General features: G+C 43.3%; 1 long non-coding RNA gene across 1 annotated transcript in view; it reads left to right on the forward strand.

Annotated features, from left to right (window-relative positions):
- The first annotated feature begins 950 nt into the window (after positions 1–950).
- The window catches only part of LOC142655636 (uncharacterized), a 676,170-nt gene continuing 664,358 nt past the window's right edge, over positions 951–12,762 (forward strand). The window contains exon 1 of the long non-coding RNA XR_012849527.1: positions 951–1,144. This is a non-coding gene — a long non-coding RNA (uncharacterized LOC142655636). The remainder of the gene's footprint in view (positions 1,145–12,762) is intronic.

Here is a 12,762-nt window from a genome sequence, read left to right on the forward strand (position 1 = left end):
CTCTATGAAGCTGCCGGACACAGAACGCGGAAGTAACAGCTTCTCATGCAGCGCTCCTGGTAACTTTCAGTCCCCGTTCTCCTTATCGATCACACATGTATCCCCTATCCAGTGTATAGGGGATACATGTGTTTTATAGCACAACCCCTTTAAACTGCCAGGAACAGCGAAATTGCTCCATACATCACTCCCCTCCAGCTCCATGAGGTGCCGGCACGTCATGGGTGGGGAAGGGGTTAAGTAATGAAGCGGTCATGGCGCCCGGAGATGCCGGGTCCCTTGACTGCGGACCATAAGATGCAGGGACTTTTTAGCAAGAATTATTCTCGCTAAAAACTGCGTCTTATAGTCCGAAAAATACGGTACATCAAATTAAAGAAGTTCGGCTATTGATGAAACTATACATAAAATAAAACATTTTATCAACTGCAGCACACGACATGTAGTATATAAAATAAACTGTACTCTCTGTAATTTATCCTATGTTGGGTGCACAAGTCGCCCACTTAAGGCCAGAATTAGAGAACATCTCAATGGAGCCACTAATCCTGAAGTTAGAAATCCTTATAATGCATCCAAACACTTTAATTTTAAGGCAATTTCAGCAGCTTTCAATTTTCAGGAATTGAAAGGGTTAATAAACCAGTACGAGGTGGTGATCATAGGAGAGCACTACTAAATCGTGAGGGATACCGGATTCTCATGTTGAATACTATAGTCCCCAATGGTCTTAATGTAAGAAATGATCTTATTACGAACTATTAATACTAGATATATTTTTGTGATTTCTGTGATTTTATAGTTGCATTTTTATAAATTTTTGTACGTTTTATATGTCATTCGCTTTTGTGATCATTGTATACACCTGATTAGAGTGGGTGTTTCTCTTTCCTGGCTGTTATTTCAGCCACACACTCTCATTCCCACCCCTATCTATGAGTAATGGCTCTTGTGAGCTAGAAACGCGTCAGAGAGGACGGACGTTTTATGTATTTTGTCCACTTCAAGCTGTTCAGCCTTCCGCTGGCTATCTAAATAAATAAAGAAGATTTATTTTTCAAATTCACAAGGAGTGCTGATCTTTTCCTCTTGAATGCTTTTCCTATAGCGTGGAGATCGCTGTCTTCTTCGTGCACCTGGGAGGGTGAGCTGACATTTCTATTTATTTATTGCTTCAGAGGGGAGAGACTGTCTCAGAGTTTCTCTCTCTTTATTTACATTAGACACTCTCTCTCCAGTCTTCTATACAGAGAGGAGAGAGACTGTCTTATATGCAGTGTTTGGTGACGTAATGTTGCTATGGGAACCAGACAGAGCGTTCCCTGGCTTAGAAACAAAACAAGCTGGCTGTCAGATCAAAAAACGATGAAGTAATAGCATTCAGTGCCAGAGTAAGCTCGTGTTAATGTAACTCCAAATGGTTTGACATAGAAGGGATAGGAAGGGCGCGAAGGAGACATTCATGGAGTTTGTGAACTGTCTAAAAGAGTATCCGGCACACCAATTTTGAAACAAAGGTATTTTTATTTTGTTTTTAATGCCAGTGGCTGAGTGCGAAGTTTCGGTCTAAGCGACCTTCATCAGGCACTTAGCCGTGCTGGGAAACTGCATAGACGAGCGCTATCAGCACCACTTGCGCTGGTCTATGCAGTTTTCCAGCACGGCTAAGTGCCTGTTGAAGGTCGCTTAGACCGAAACTTCGCACTCAGCCACTGGCATTAAAAACAAAATAATAAAAATACCTTTGTTTCAAAATAAGTTTGCCGGATACTCTTTTATACTCATATTTGGGTTGTGCCCCTATCCGTGCAAAACCCTATCCTTCCACGTATCTGGTGCTGTCTGAACCTATACACAAACTGTATCAACTGTAATCATGTTGGGTTGACATTCACTGCTGTAATAGAGGAACATTCTCTGGCCTTTTTGGATGTCTTGATTGAGCCTGACCATAATGGCTTTATCAAAATAGAGGTGTTCCACAAAGCAACTGCAACAACCAGCCTCCTGAAATGGGAGAGCTCCCATCCTTATTCCCTCAAAAAGGGAATTCCTAGATGAGCAATACCTCCGTCTCAGGAGAAACTGTACGAAAACGACAACATTTGTAAAACAGGCTCGCGATCTTCGCATAAGTTTTAGGAACCAGGGGTATCCAATCAAACCCTGAGAGAGGCTTTTAATTTAGCCATCAGGAAAGAGAGAAAGACCCTATTGACCTCTAGAGTTAATACTGAGGAAGTTAAACAATTTAGAGTCATAGATGTATATGATGAGACACACACTGAGGTAAGGAAGATTTTGAAGAAATATTGGGGATCCTTTTACAGGATCATGACCTCGGGAAGGTCCTGACCCCATGACCACAGATCACTTTCCGGTAGGGGAGAAGTTTGAAAGATAGGCTAGTCAATAGTCACTTCTCTCCCCCATTACGAAAAGATAACTGGCTCACACAAAGACCATGGGGCACATTTAAATGTGGTACGTGTGTCGCATGTGACCAAATCCAACCCACTCTCTAGCTCATCTACTGTGTTTGAAATTAGGAACTTCATAAATTGTAAAACTAAATGAGTGGTTTATCTTGCCCAATGTGGGTGCCCCCTGGACTAGTTAGGGAAAACAAAACGTGAATTTTGCCATAGAGTTAGGGACCACTTCAATGATAAAGTCAACGAAAAAGAGACATCAGTATTAAGACATGTACATTTGATGCATAGGGGAGATCCCAAATCAATGAGGTTCATTGGTTTTCAAGCTGTTCCCCAACACTGTAGGGGAGGTGACTGGAACAAAAGGATCTTACAGATTGAAAGTCGGTGGATCCATATAATTAAATCAGTTAACCCGGCTGGGTTGAACGAAAATATACGTTTTGGTTGCTTCATTTGAATATTAACGTTTAATTTATTGTCATTTCTCACTAATAATCGAGTATGCTTATGCTGTGATATGATCATATTTTGATAACTATAGTATGCCCTCAAACTGACATATCGGGTTAAACATGGGGCTATCGACTGGGGCAAATTATGGTGCTGGCTTATTATGCATGGTACATTAGTAAATGCTATCTTTCTGCCCTTGAACATTTGTGCCAAACAAATTGTAAATACATTCAGAATCTTAGTCCTGTGTATATGACTACAGTTGGCTGTGACCCGTAGAAAATCAGCTTAAAAAAAAAACCATTTAATTCGTTTTCTGATGCGTTTTTCCACTTTTATGTGTTTTTTGGTGCGTTTTCCTCTGCACTAGGCAAGTCGCAGGTGGAGACGCAGGATGAATTGACTGTGAATGATCCATCCGTAATATGCCACTGTCTAGCTCCAGACTATTTACGCTCACGTTCGTCTGAATAAGCCCTAAGAATTAGGGCTTCTGATTTTTGTAGATTGATCTTGAAACCTGACAGGGCACCATAAATTTAGATTTCCTGGAGGATTGGTTGTAAAGTAGAGGCAGGGTTAGATATGAACAACAAAATATCATCTGCAAAATGCCGATAGTTTAATTTGAGAATCTCCAATTTCTATGCCTTGAAAACATGCTAGGGATTGGAGATGACAGAGAAGTGGATCTAGGGACAAATTAAATAGTAACAGTGAGAGAGGGCATCCCTGACGCGTACCCCTGAAAATTGAGATAGGACGAGAGTTGAGCCCATTGATGGCAGAACAGGCCTGTGAGCGTGAAAGGAATGTTAGAAAGCGGTCCCCGAAGGCCATGATATAGAGTCAAAAGCCTTTTCCACGTCAAGTCCCAGCAGCATGGTCACTGGGGAGGAGGGATCTAGTGCAGACACCGTGGCTGCTACAGCCTGTCGGATACCTTTAGTGGAATGTCTATTCCTCAAGAAATCTAGCTGGGTTGGGGCAATGATCGGTCCAAGCATGGTTTGGAGGCGGTCGGCCAAAATCTTTGTTAGGAGCTTTTAGTCTTGGTTTAAAAGGGAAATCGGGCGATATGAGGAAAGGAGGGTTGGATCCCTATCAGGTTTGGGAAGCAATATGGTCCTGGACTCATGAAAGTTAGGCAGGTCAATCTCCCCACTAAATATGGCTTGTAAGGTCCTCGTCAATGTCGGTACAATATCTGGCAAAAGTTTGTATTATTCAGCCGATAGGCCGTCAGGACCCAGCGTTTTATTATTGGGTAGCTTAGACATTGCTAAAGCAACCGCCGCCTCCGTGATATCATTATTCAAAACTGTTATATTTTCTTCGGTTAGTTTGGGCAGATGAAGCTTGGATAGGAAAGATTTTGTTTCCTCCTGATCATATGTTGTCGTTCGATAAAAGTCTGCAAAATAATTCACAAACTCCCGTCGGATGAGATCAGAGTCCAAAATCTCAGAGCGAGACACTGGATCCACTAATTTCTCAATGTTGTGATTCGAGCGCTTAGGTCTGTGAATTTTTGCCAGCAGGGAGCTGACACGATTACCCCATCTAAAATATCTGTTGTTGGTCATATCCACGCCCCATCTAGCCTGACCCTGTATGTAAGTCTCCAATAGAGATTTAGTTGCTAAATATGCTGTTTTAGCCTCAGGAGTACGGGATTCTACCAGTAATTTATGAGCCTTCATAAGGTCCGTATTTAAGGAATGAAATTTCTTACGATATTCCCTTGGTTTAAAATTAACATAAGAAATGATGTGTCAGCTCATAACCACCTTAGACGCAGACCAAAAAAGGGCCGTATCATCTAGGTGGGCAATATTGTCATCTATGTAATAAGACCAATGGGCGATCAGTATTTGCGGAAATCCTCAGAGCTCAACAGATAGGAAGGAAACCGCCAATTATGACTATATGACGTTGGAATGCCCGTGGTAAATTCCATGCATACTGGAGCATGATCTGATATGCATATGGGTGTCAGGTCTACCGAGGTGAGTGATGGAAGAAGGGAATCTGGTATAAGAAAATAAATCAATTCTCGAGTGAGTGTTGTGGACATGCGAATAATACGTGTATTCTCGTGAGGAGGTGTGGGTTACACGCCAGGGATCACACAATGATAGGTGTTCTATGAGTGTAAGGAGTACCGAGGCTCCCGCGCGGTCCTGTGTGGTCGGGTTGGACCGGTCTATGTCTGAGTTCAAGGTGAGATTAAAGTCACCTCCCAGGATCAGAGTATGTGTTTGTCTCTGAAGTAGAAAAGGGAAAAGAGAGGAGTAAAAGTCTGCGTTCGGGTACACGGGTGCGTATAGGTTAACAAGACTATATCTGTGCGTGTTAATAGTAACATCGATGTACAGGAAATGTCCCCCCGGGTCGGAGTATGTATCGTGAACAGTCAGGTCCAGAGATTTGTGAAAAAGAGTTGCCACCCCAGTAGATTTAGAAGTGTATGAGGTTGTGTAACAGTCACCCAACCATGGGGCCCTCAGTGAACCCCCGTCGCCCTCACGCCAGTGTGTCTCCTGTAAGAAAATGACATGGAGTCTCAGTCGCTTTAAGTGAGTTACTACCTTTTTACGCTTGTCCACAGTATTTAGGCCAGCAACATTCCAGCTGACCATTCGTAGTGTGGAAGGCGTGACGACAGGTGTGTCTATAGTGCTATAAAGGGTACTCATCCTATCCCAGTAGGGATCTCAAAGTAGAAGTGCGATGAATTACAAGATCGGGGTCCACTGTCCCAGCAAGCAGTAGATCCCACGATGTAGCAACCTAGGAGGATAACACATGTCCAGGGCAGAAGGGGTGGAAAAAAAATGAGTTAAAAAAAAAAACATAGTTAAATAAAGTGAACAATATGTGCACCACATAACAATAATAATTAGTAATGAAAGGCATAGAAAAAGAAAACAATATCAGCGCTACAGTGCAAATACGCAACATGTGGTAAGGCATTAAAAAACATGAGGTAGAAGAGTCCCCAAATTTTCACAAAGTGATGACAGGTCAGGCAGGGACATCTCTGAAGAATTGACGTCGAGCTGCTCCAGGATCCGCGTAGATGCTGGGTCAGCCATTTTCAGTCACCCTGAGCTTAGCTGGGTACAGAAGTGGAAACGTATTCCCTTCTCTTGTAGATGACGGCATATTGGCGTGAACGCCTTTCTTTTCAAGGAAACTGCTGAGGAGAAGTCCTGAAAAATAAGTAGTTTAGATCCCCTGACCTGCAAGTTCTTGGCCTGTCTATAAGCCCTTAAGTCACGTTTCTTGATTACCCAATTAAGGTATTTCGCTATAACTGGGCGAACTTTACTCTCTCTCTCTCCCTGTGGGGGGCCAATTCTGTGAGCACGCTCAAAGCTGAATGGGTCCGGTGCAAGATCCAGTTGGAGGGCGGAAGGGAGGTCTGCTGTGAGAAGTTGCATGAGATCATCGCCCACAATGCTTTGGGGAATTCCTACAAAGCGCAGATTGTTCTGCCTGTCCCGGTTTTCCAGGTCCTCTAACTTATCTCTCAGAATGATTTCTGCATTTTGGTGTAGAGCCACTGAGTTCTCCAGATCAGACACTGTAGTTTCGCATGAAAGCACACGGTTTCCCTGGTCTGCTATTTTTTGTGCGTTTGTGGTAATCTGCGCCAGTGCTGAGTTAATGGAGGTATGGATCAGATTCATTCTCTTGTCAAATAAAGGTATCATTAAGCGAGATACCTCTTCTTCCAATACAGTGGCATGATGATGATCCATAAGCGCATAGGACATAGGATTGTCAGCCGGAGATAGGTTTGGTGGAGTGATGTCTCCGGTTTGGAGAAGCTCCGGTGAATGAGGACAAGACAGTGATGCAGATGGAGTCTGAGGAAGTCTAGGCCCCTTTTTGTCTTTACCGGCTTTTCCCCTTGTCATTGCTTCTGTTTTAGGGTTGGTCCCTTGAGATTGCCTAGTAAAACGTGGGGGCTGAGCGTGTCTATGAAGAAATTTGTCCATTATCAAGACAGGGGGAGAGATGGAAGGGCTAGATTAGGTCAGACGGGTCGTCTCCTACATTTTAGGGTTATCGCATCAGCATTTTATCAGGATGTTCAATTTGTAGAAAAGAAGACGGTGCAACGAACAAGACTAGGATGAACACTAGGTGGCAGCAACGTCACAAGCATTCAGCTATTGCTTAAGTCAGATGGTAGTGAAGTATGAGCAGTCAGGCCGGTACAACAGGCAATGTAGTTATCCAGATGACATATATGCAAGATTACAAGCGTGCATCACAGGGTTGAGGCAAACAGAGTTCAAAGTATACACGCGCCTGTACTTAGCAGAAGATTATATTCAGTCCTTGAAAGCGGAGACACTGTACTCATTCAGTACTCAGTACTTTATTTTGCGGGACGACTTGTAGATTTTATTCGTACCATTTTGGAGTAGATGCGACTTTTTGATCACGTTTTATCGAATTTTTTTTAAGGCAGGATGCACAGAAAAGAGCAATTTTCCATTCTGTTATTTATTATATTATTTACGGCGTTCACCGTGCGGGTTAAATAATGTAATAGCTTTATAGGCGGGGGCGTTACGGACGTGGCGACACCAAATAGGTGTAACTTTTTAACTTTATTCTGTTTTTTTTTAAAGTAAAGCATTTGGCAAGGTGAAAAAGTGGGTTTTTCATTTTATTTTCACATTTTCTTTTATTAACTTTATTAAACTTTTTTTTTAACTTTTTACTAGTCCTACTAAGGGACTTTAATATACGATCCTCTGATCGCTTTTATAATACACTGCAATACTTCTGTATTGCAGTGTAATACTGCCTGTCCGTTTAAAACGGACAGGCATCTGCTAGGCCATACCTCTGGCATGACCTAGCAGGCATTCACTACAGGCAGACCAGGGGGCCTTTATTAGGCCCCCGGCTGCCATCGGAGATATAGACACTCGGTGATCTTATCTTATCTCATCGGTGGGATGAGAGGGAGCTCAGATGCGGCGCTCTCTATTGAGCACCGCATCTGAAGGGTTAAACGGGTGCCGGACGAAGGCAGGTGCCGAAACGCGCGTCGGGTGTAGACGTCCCATCTTTGCATCACAATGTCTACTGGTATGTTGAACAAATACTTGCCATCTTCAGCAGCTTGCACAAAACTTTGCCTATAACTCTTTGATTACACTTCAAAACCAGCTTTTGCACACCTAAACTGCTCTATACTATTGTATCCTGTTGGCGTTGTTTATACATTTTCTTTTTTACTTAAATCGCCACTACTGTACGAAATATATGCATATATGTGTTTTAGCCAGGTATGCTGCTATTTATTTATTCGCTGCCATAATACCTTATTGTTTCCAACATGTTGACCAAATTAGCACATCTGATTTATGATTGATGTGACGTCCTTTTTTATTGTGTGACTTATCCTTATTTCCATCTTTTTACTTGTCTCATGTCTCTATTCAATAAAAATTGTATATATATTTTTTGTATTTCACGTGCCTCAAGTCGATCATTTTTTCTTTGTCAGTTTCTCATACCTCTGGCATGACCTAGCAGGCATTCACTACAGGCAGACCAGGGGGCCTTTATTACGCCCCCGGCTGCCATCGGAGATATAGACACTCGGCGATCTTATCTTATCTCATCGGTGGGATGAGAGGGAGCTCAGATGCGGCGCTCTCTATTGAGCACCGCATCTGAAGGGTTAAACGGGTGAGATCGATACTGATATCGATCTCACCCGTTCGAGCAGGGATGCCCTCAGCCCTCAGCTACCTCTGCCATCTGAGAGCAGGGACATTTAACGGCTCCCTGCTCTGTTTATTTATCCTGATGCAGCGCCGTGAAAAGGCGTATTGGCGGTCACTAACGGGTTAACATAGAATTGTAGACCATTTTCTATGGAATGTGCATAATGTGCTCTGCAGTATTAGCACATGATTCTTTATCACTCTACATTTTACTTTCATGTGACAATGTTACGTCAGTTACTGCACGAAAACGGGCAGGAGTTAACCCTTTGTGTGCTGACAAGGGTGAGCATGTACATAAACTTGGCTCACTACAATCTGCCTGACTCGCTCTGAGCCCTGGAACCTGAGCGTCATAACATATACACCCATTGGATGTGGTACGCAATGTATATTATCAGCTACAACACCACTTTCAGTAGCTTTACTCCCTTCCATCTTGGAATCTAAAACATGTGTCTCAGCATTCACATGCTCAGACTGGCTAGCCAGGGAAAATTTCCCATGACACTGTTCAGACACTTCAGGTTTAAGATTATTAGACCAAAAAGTGGTCATCTCCACAGCAGTGTTAGGGCCCTGCTCCTGCTTAGTGGCAGAACATGACTTGTTGCCATTAGCAACCTCTTTTACATCATATGCAATGTCAGTGGCTGAAGCATACTCTATAGTAGCATCCACTGAACACGGCTTGTTGTCATTAGCAACCTGTTTTTACATCAGTCTTCATTTCTAGAGGATTGAAATCACCTGTAGGGGGCAACATTTCTAAAGGTGCTGCAGTCAGATCTATTGCCAGGGCCCCCATAGCAATCGCTTGGGGGACACATGGTATCACAGCCCCACATAATTTTTATGATTTAAAGGTTGGTGGTTTCTGGTTTGGTTTCTTCCTCCCCACCCCTCTTTTATTATTACAGTTGGTATTTACCTGCATGGGTCAGGTTCAGGTCAGCTGTACAGGAATGTACGAGCAGGTTCTGGAATTTTCCACCTTGCGCTCGTAAAGCCCGCGCTTTTTACTGATTGGATAATGAGCAGCAACGGCGGGAAGATTTCCTGTTTAAATTCTGGTGTCCGGCAGTGTTCCGGGCCGTTTGAAGAAGATTCAAGACAAGCCATGGAGGACCTTATGCAACAGCTATTACAGAGAGCGGAGTCAGCGGGAGGTGAGGAATGGCTAAGAAGATGCCTTAATGTAGCAGAGCTGCCACCGGAACAAGGAGGAAGACTACCACAGGATGTGATGGAGCGGAGTGAGGCGGTACTTACAGAGGAGGAGCCGGGCCTTACAGAGACTGACAGGAGGCCGACCAAGAGGACAAGGAGGAGCCGGGTAATTTACTCACCGCCTCCTCATGGCAGCAGGAGCAGAAGCAGTGGTCGTTCAGTCGGCCAAAGGGCGGAGTTTTGCCTGTCAGCAGAGGGGAGACAGCGTCAGCAGTCGGTGTCGTCAGAACGGCGTGGGACAGTGACGAGGCAGAGTTTCCAGGGTCCTACGGAGTCAGAAGGGCGGGAAAGCGCCTCACAGCAGCAGCGCAGTACAGCTTCCTCAGGATGAGCTGCACAGCCTAGAGAGGGATTTCGTCAGGACCAGCAGGGCTTAGCTCCACCTACCGGTTCAAGGTCGGGAGAGAATCAGCCTGCAATGGACCCAGCGAGTGGTGAGATGAATGCTAACCAAAATGTCTATCTTTTTAATTTTATGAAGGTTTTATCAGATTTTATTATTAAAGCTGCAGCTCCTAGTACAGCAGCTGGAGTATGGAGTGAATAGAACAGCTCAAATGATAAAGTGACAGAGAGTAATGGTAATACTTCTGTCATTTTCCACAGGTTGCTGAGTCTGTTAGTGTTGTTCCTTTGTTAGACAGAGGTGCAGGAGTTGTAGAGACTTGTGTTAAGGAGGCAATTTCGTGTGAAGTGTCACCTTTAGGTTTTCATTTGTTGAAGAATATTAAGGAGCGCATTTGGCGTAATGAATTTATTGAAGTCTTATCACTATTGCCCTCAGCTAAGGAACATATTGTTTGTAGTGATAAGAAAGATGAAAAGTACGAGGATGATAGGAAGCGTAGTATGCCAAGATCTTTTAATAATTGGTTACAGGCGTTTTGTATCTATTCTGCAGTTTTAGGTGAGAAATATCCGGATAAGTGTTGTGGTTTATTTCAACATATTGATATTATTCTTGAGGCTTATCGCAATTTTGGCGGTATGGCATGGTACAACTATGACGAAATGTTTAGACAGAAGTTGGCAGTTTACCCGTCCATTAATTGGGGGGTTAAAGATGTGGGTCTTTGGCTCAATCTAATGTTACCACAAAGAGCTACGCCGGTTAAACAGCAAAATGCTGCTCAAGGTAACCTTAGGAAAGGGGTATGTTTCGCTTTTAATGAAACAACTTGCAAACGGTTTAGTAGTTGTAGGTATAAACACGAGTGTTCCTTTTGTTGGGGCGCTCACCCCATGTGTAGATGTTTCAAAAAAGCAGGTCAATCAAGTCAGCAACAGCCAAGTACCAAGGAGTTATCAAAAAGCATGGACGCCAGTGATGCTAATAAGAATGCGCCCATGGCTCGAGCGTTACCCAGACAGGGAGAAAGCTGAGCTCATTTTTAAGGGTTTCAATGAAGGTTTTGAAATTCCAATGTTTATTGGTCATGGCTGCTGCTGGGTTGAAAATTTGAAATCAGTAGATATGCATAAAGCTATTGTTAGGGAAAAGTTGTGTAAAGAATTAGAGTCAGGCAGGATCGCTGGCCCATTTAGTACTCCTCCATTTAGTAATTTCAGGTTATCACCTTTAGGTATAGTTCCTAAAAAGGAGGCTGGGTCTTTTAGACTAATTCATCACCTTTCTTACCCGGAGAAGACGTCTTTAAATGACGAGATAGATAAAGGAAGAGCGTCAGTTACATACGCTTCATTTGATCAGGCAGTGGCTTTATTAAGACAGTTTGGCCACAAAGCTCTATTAGCCAAGGCTGACATAAAATCAGCTTTTAGATTACTACCGGTTAAGCCTAGTGGCTTTAAAGAGGCTCTGTCACCAGATTTTGCAACCCCTATCTGCTATTGCAGCAGATAGGCGCTGCAATGTAGATTACAGTAACGTTTTTATTTTTAAAAAACGAGCATTTTTGGTCAAGTTATGACCATTTTTGTAGTTATGCAAATGAGGCTTGCAAAAGTCCAAGTGGGTGTGTTTAAAAGTAAAAGTCCAAGTGGGCGTGTATTATGTGTGTTACATCGGGGCGTGTTTACTACTTTTACTAGCTGGGCGTTGTGACGAGAAGTATCATCCACTTCTCTTCAGAACGCCCAGCTTCTGGCAGTGCAGACACAGCGTGTTCTCGAGAGATCACGCTGTGTCGTCACTCACAGGTCCTGCATCGTGTCAGACGAGCGAGGACACACCGGCACCAGAGGCTTCAGTTGATTCTGCAGCAGCATTGGCGTTTGCAGGTAAGTCGATGTAGCTACTTACCTGCAAATGCTGATGCTGCTGCAGAATCATCTGTAGCCTCTGGTGCCGACACGATGCAGGACCTGTGAGTGACGTCACAGATCTGCACTGCCAGAAGCTGGGCGTTCTGAAGAGAAGTGGATGATACTTCTCTTCAGAGCGCCCAGCTAGTAAAAGTAGTAAACACGCCCCGATGTACGCACATAATACACGCCCACTTGGACTTTTACATTTAAACACACCCACATGGACTTTTGCAAGCCTCATTTGCATAACTACAAAAATGGTCATAACTTGGCCAAAAATGCTCGTTTTTAAAAAATAAAAACGTTACTGTAATCTACATTGCAGCGCCGATCTGCTGCAATAGCAGATAGGGGCTGCAAAATCTGGTGACAGAGCCTCTTTAACTCTTTAGGTTTTCAGTTTGATGATGCATTTTATTTTGACAAATGCCTCCCGATGGGATTCTCAGTATCCTGTCATTATTTTGAAGCTTTTTCTACTTTTTTGCATTGGGTAGTTCAGGAACAGATGCCTAATGGAGGTATATTACATTATTTGGATGATTTCTTGTTTGTTGGTTACGCTGATTCGTTTTCATGTTTAGAGTTATTAGATAAATTTATTGAAGTTACTA

This window comes from Rhinoderma darwinii, chromosome 6 (genome assembly GCF_050947455.1).
Source record: "Rhinoderma darwinii isolate aRhiDar2 chromosome 6, aRhiDar2.hap1, whole genome shotgun sequence".
NCBI classification, from domain to species: Eukaryota; Metazoa; Chordata; class Amphibia; order Anura; family Rhinodermatidae; genus Rhinoderma; species Rhinoderma darwinii.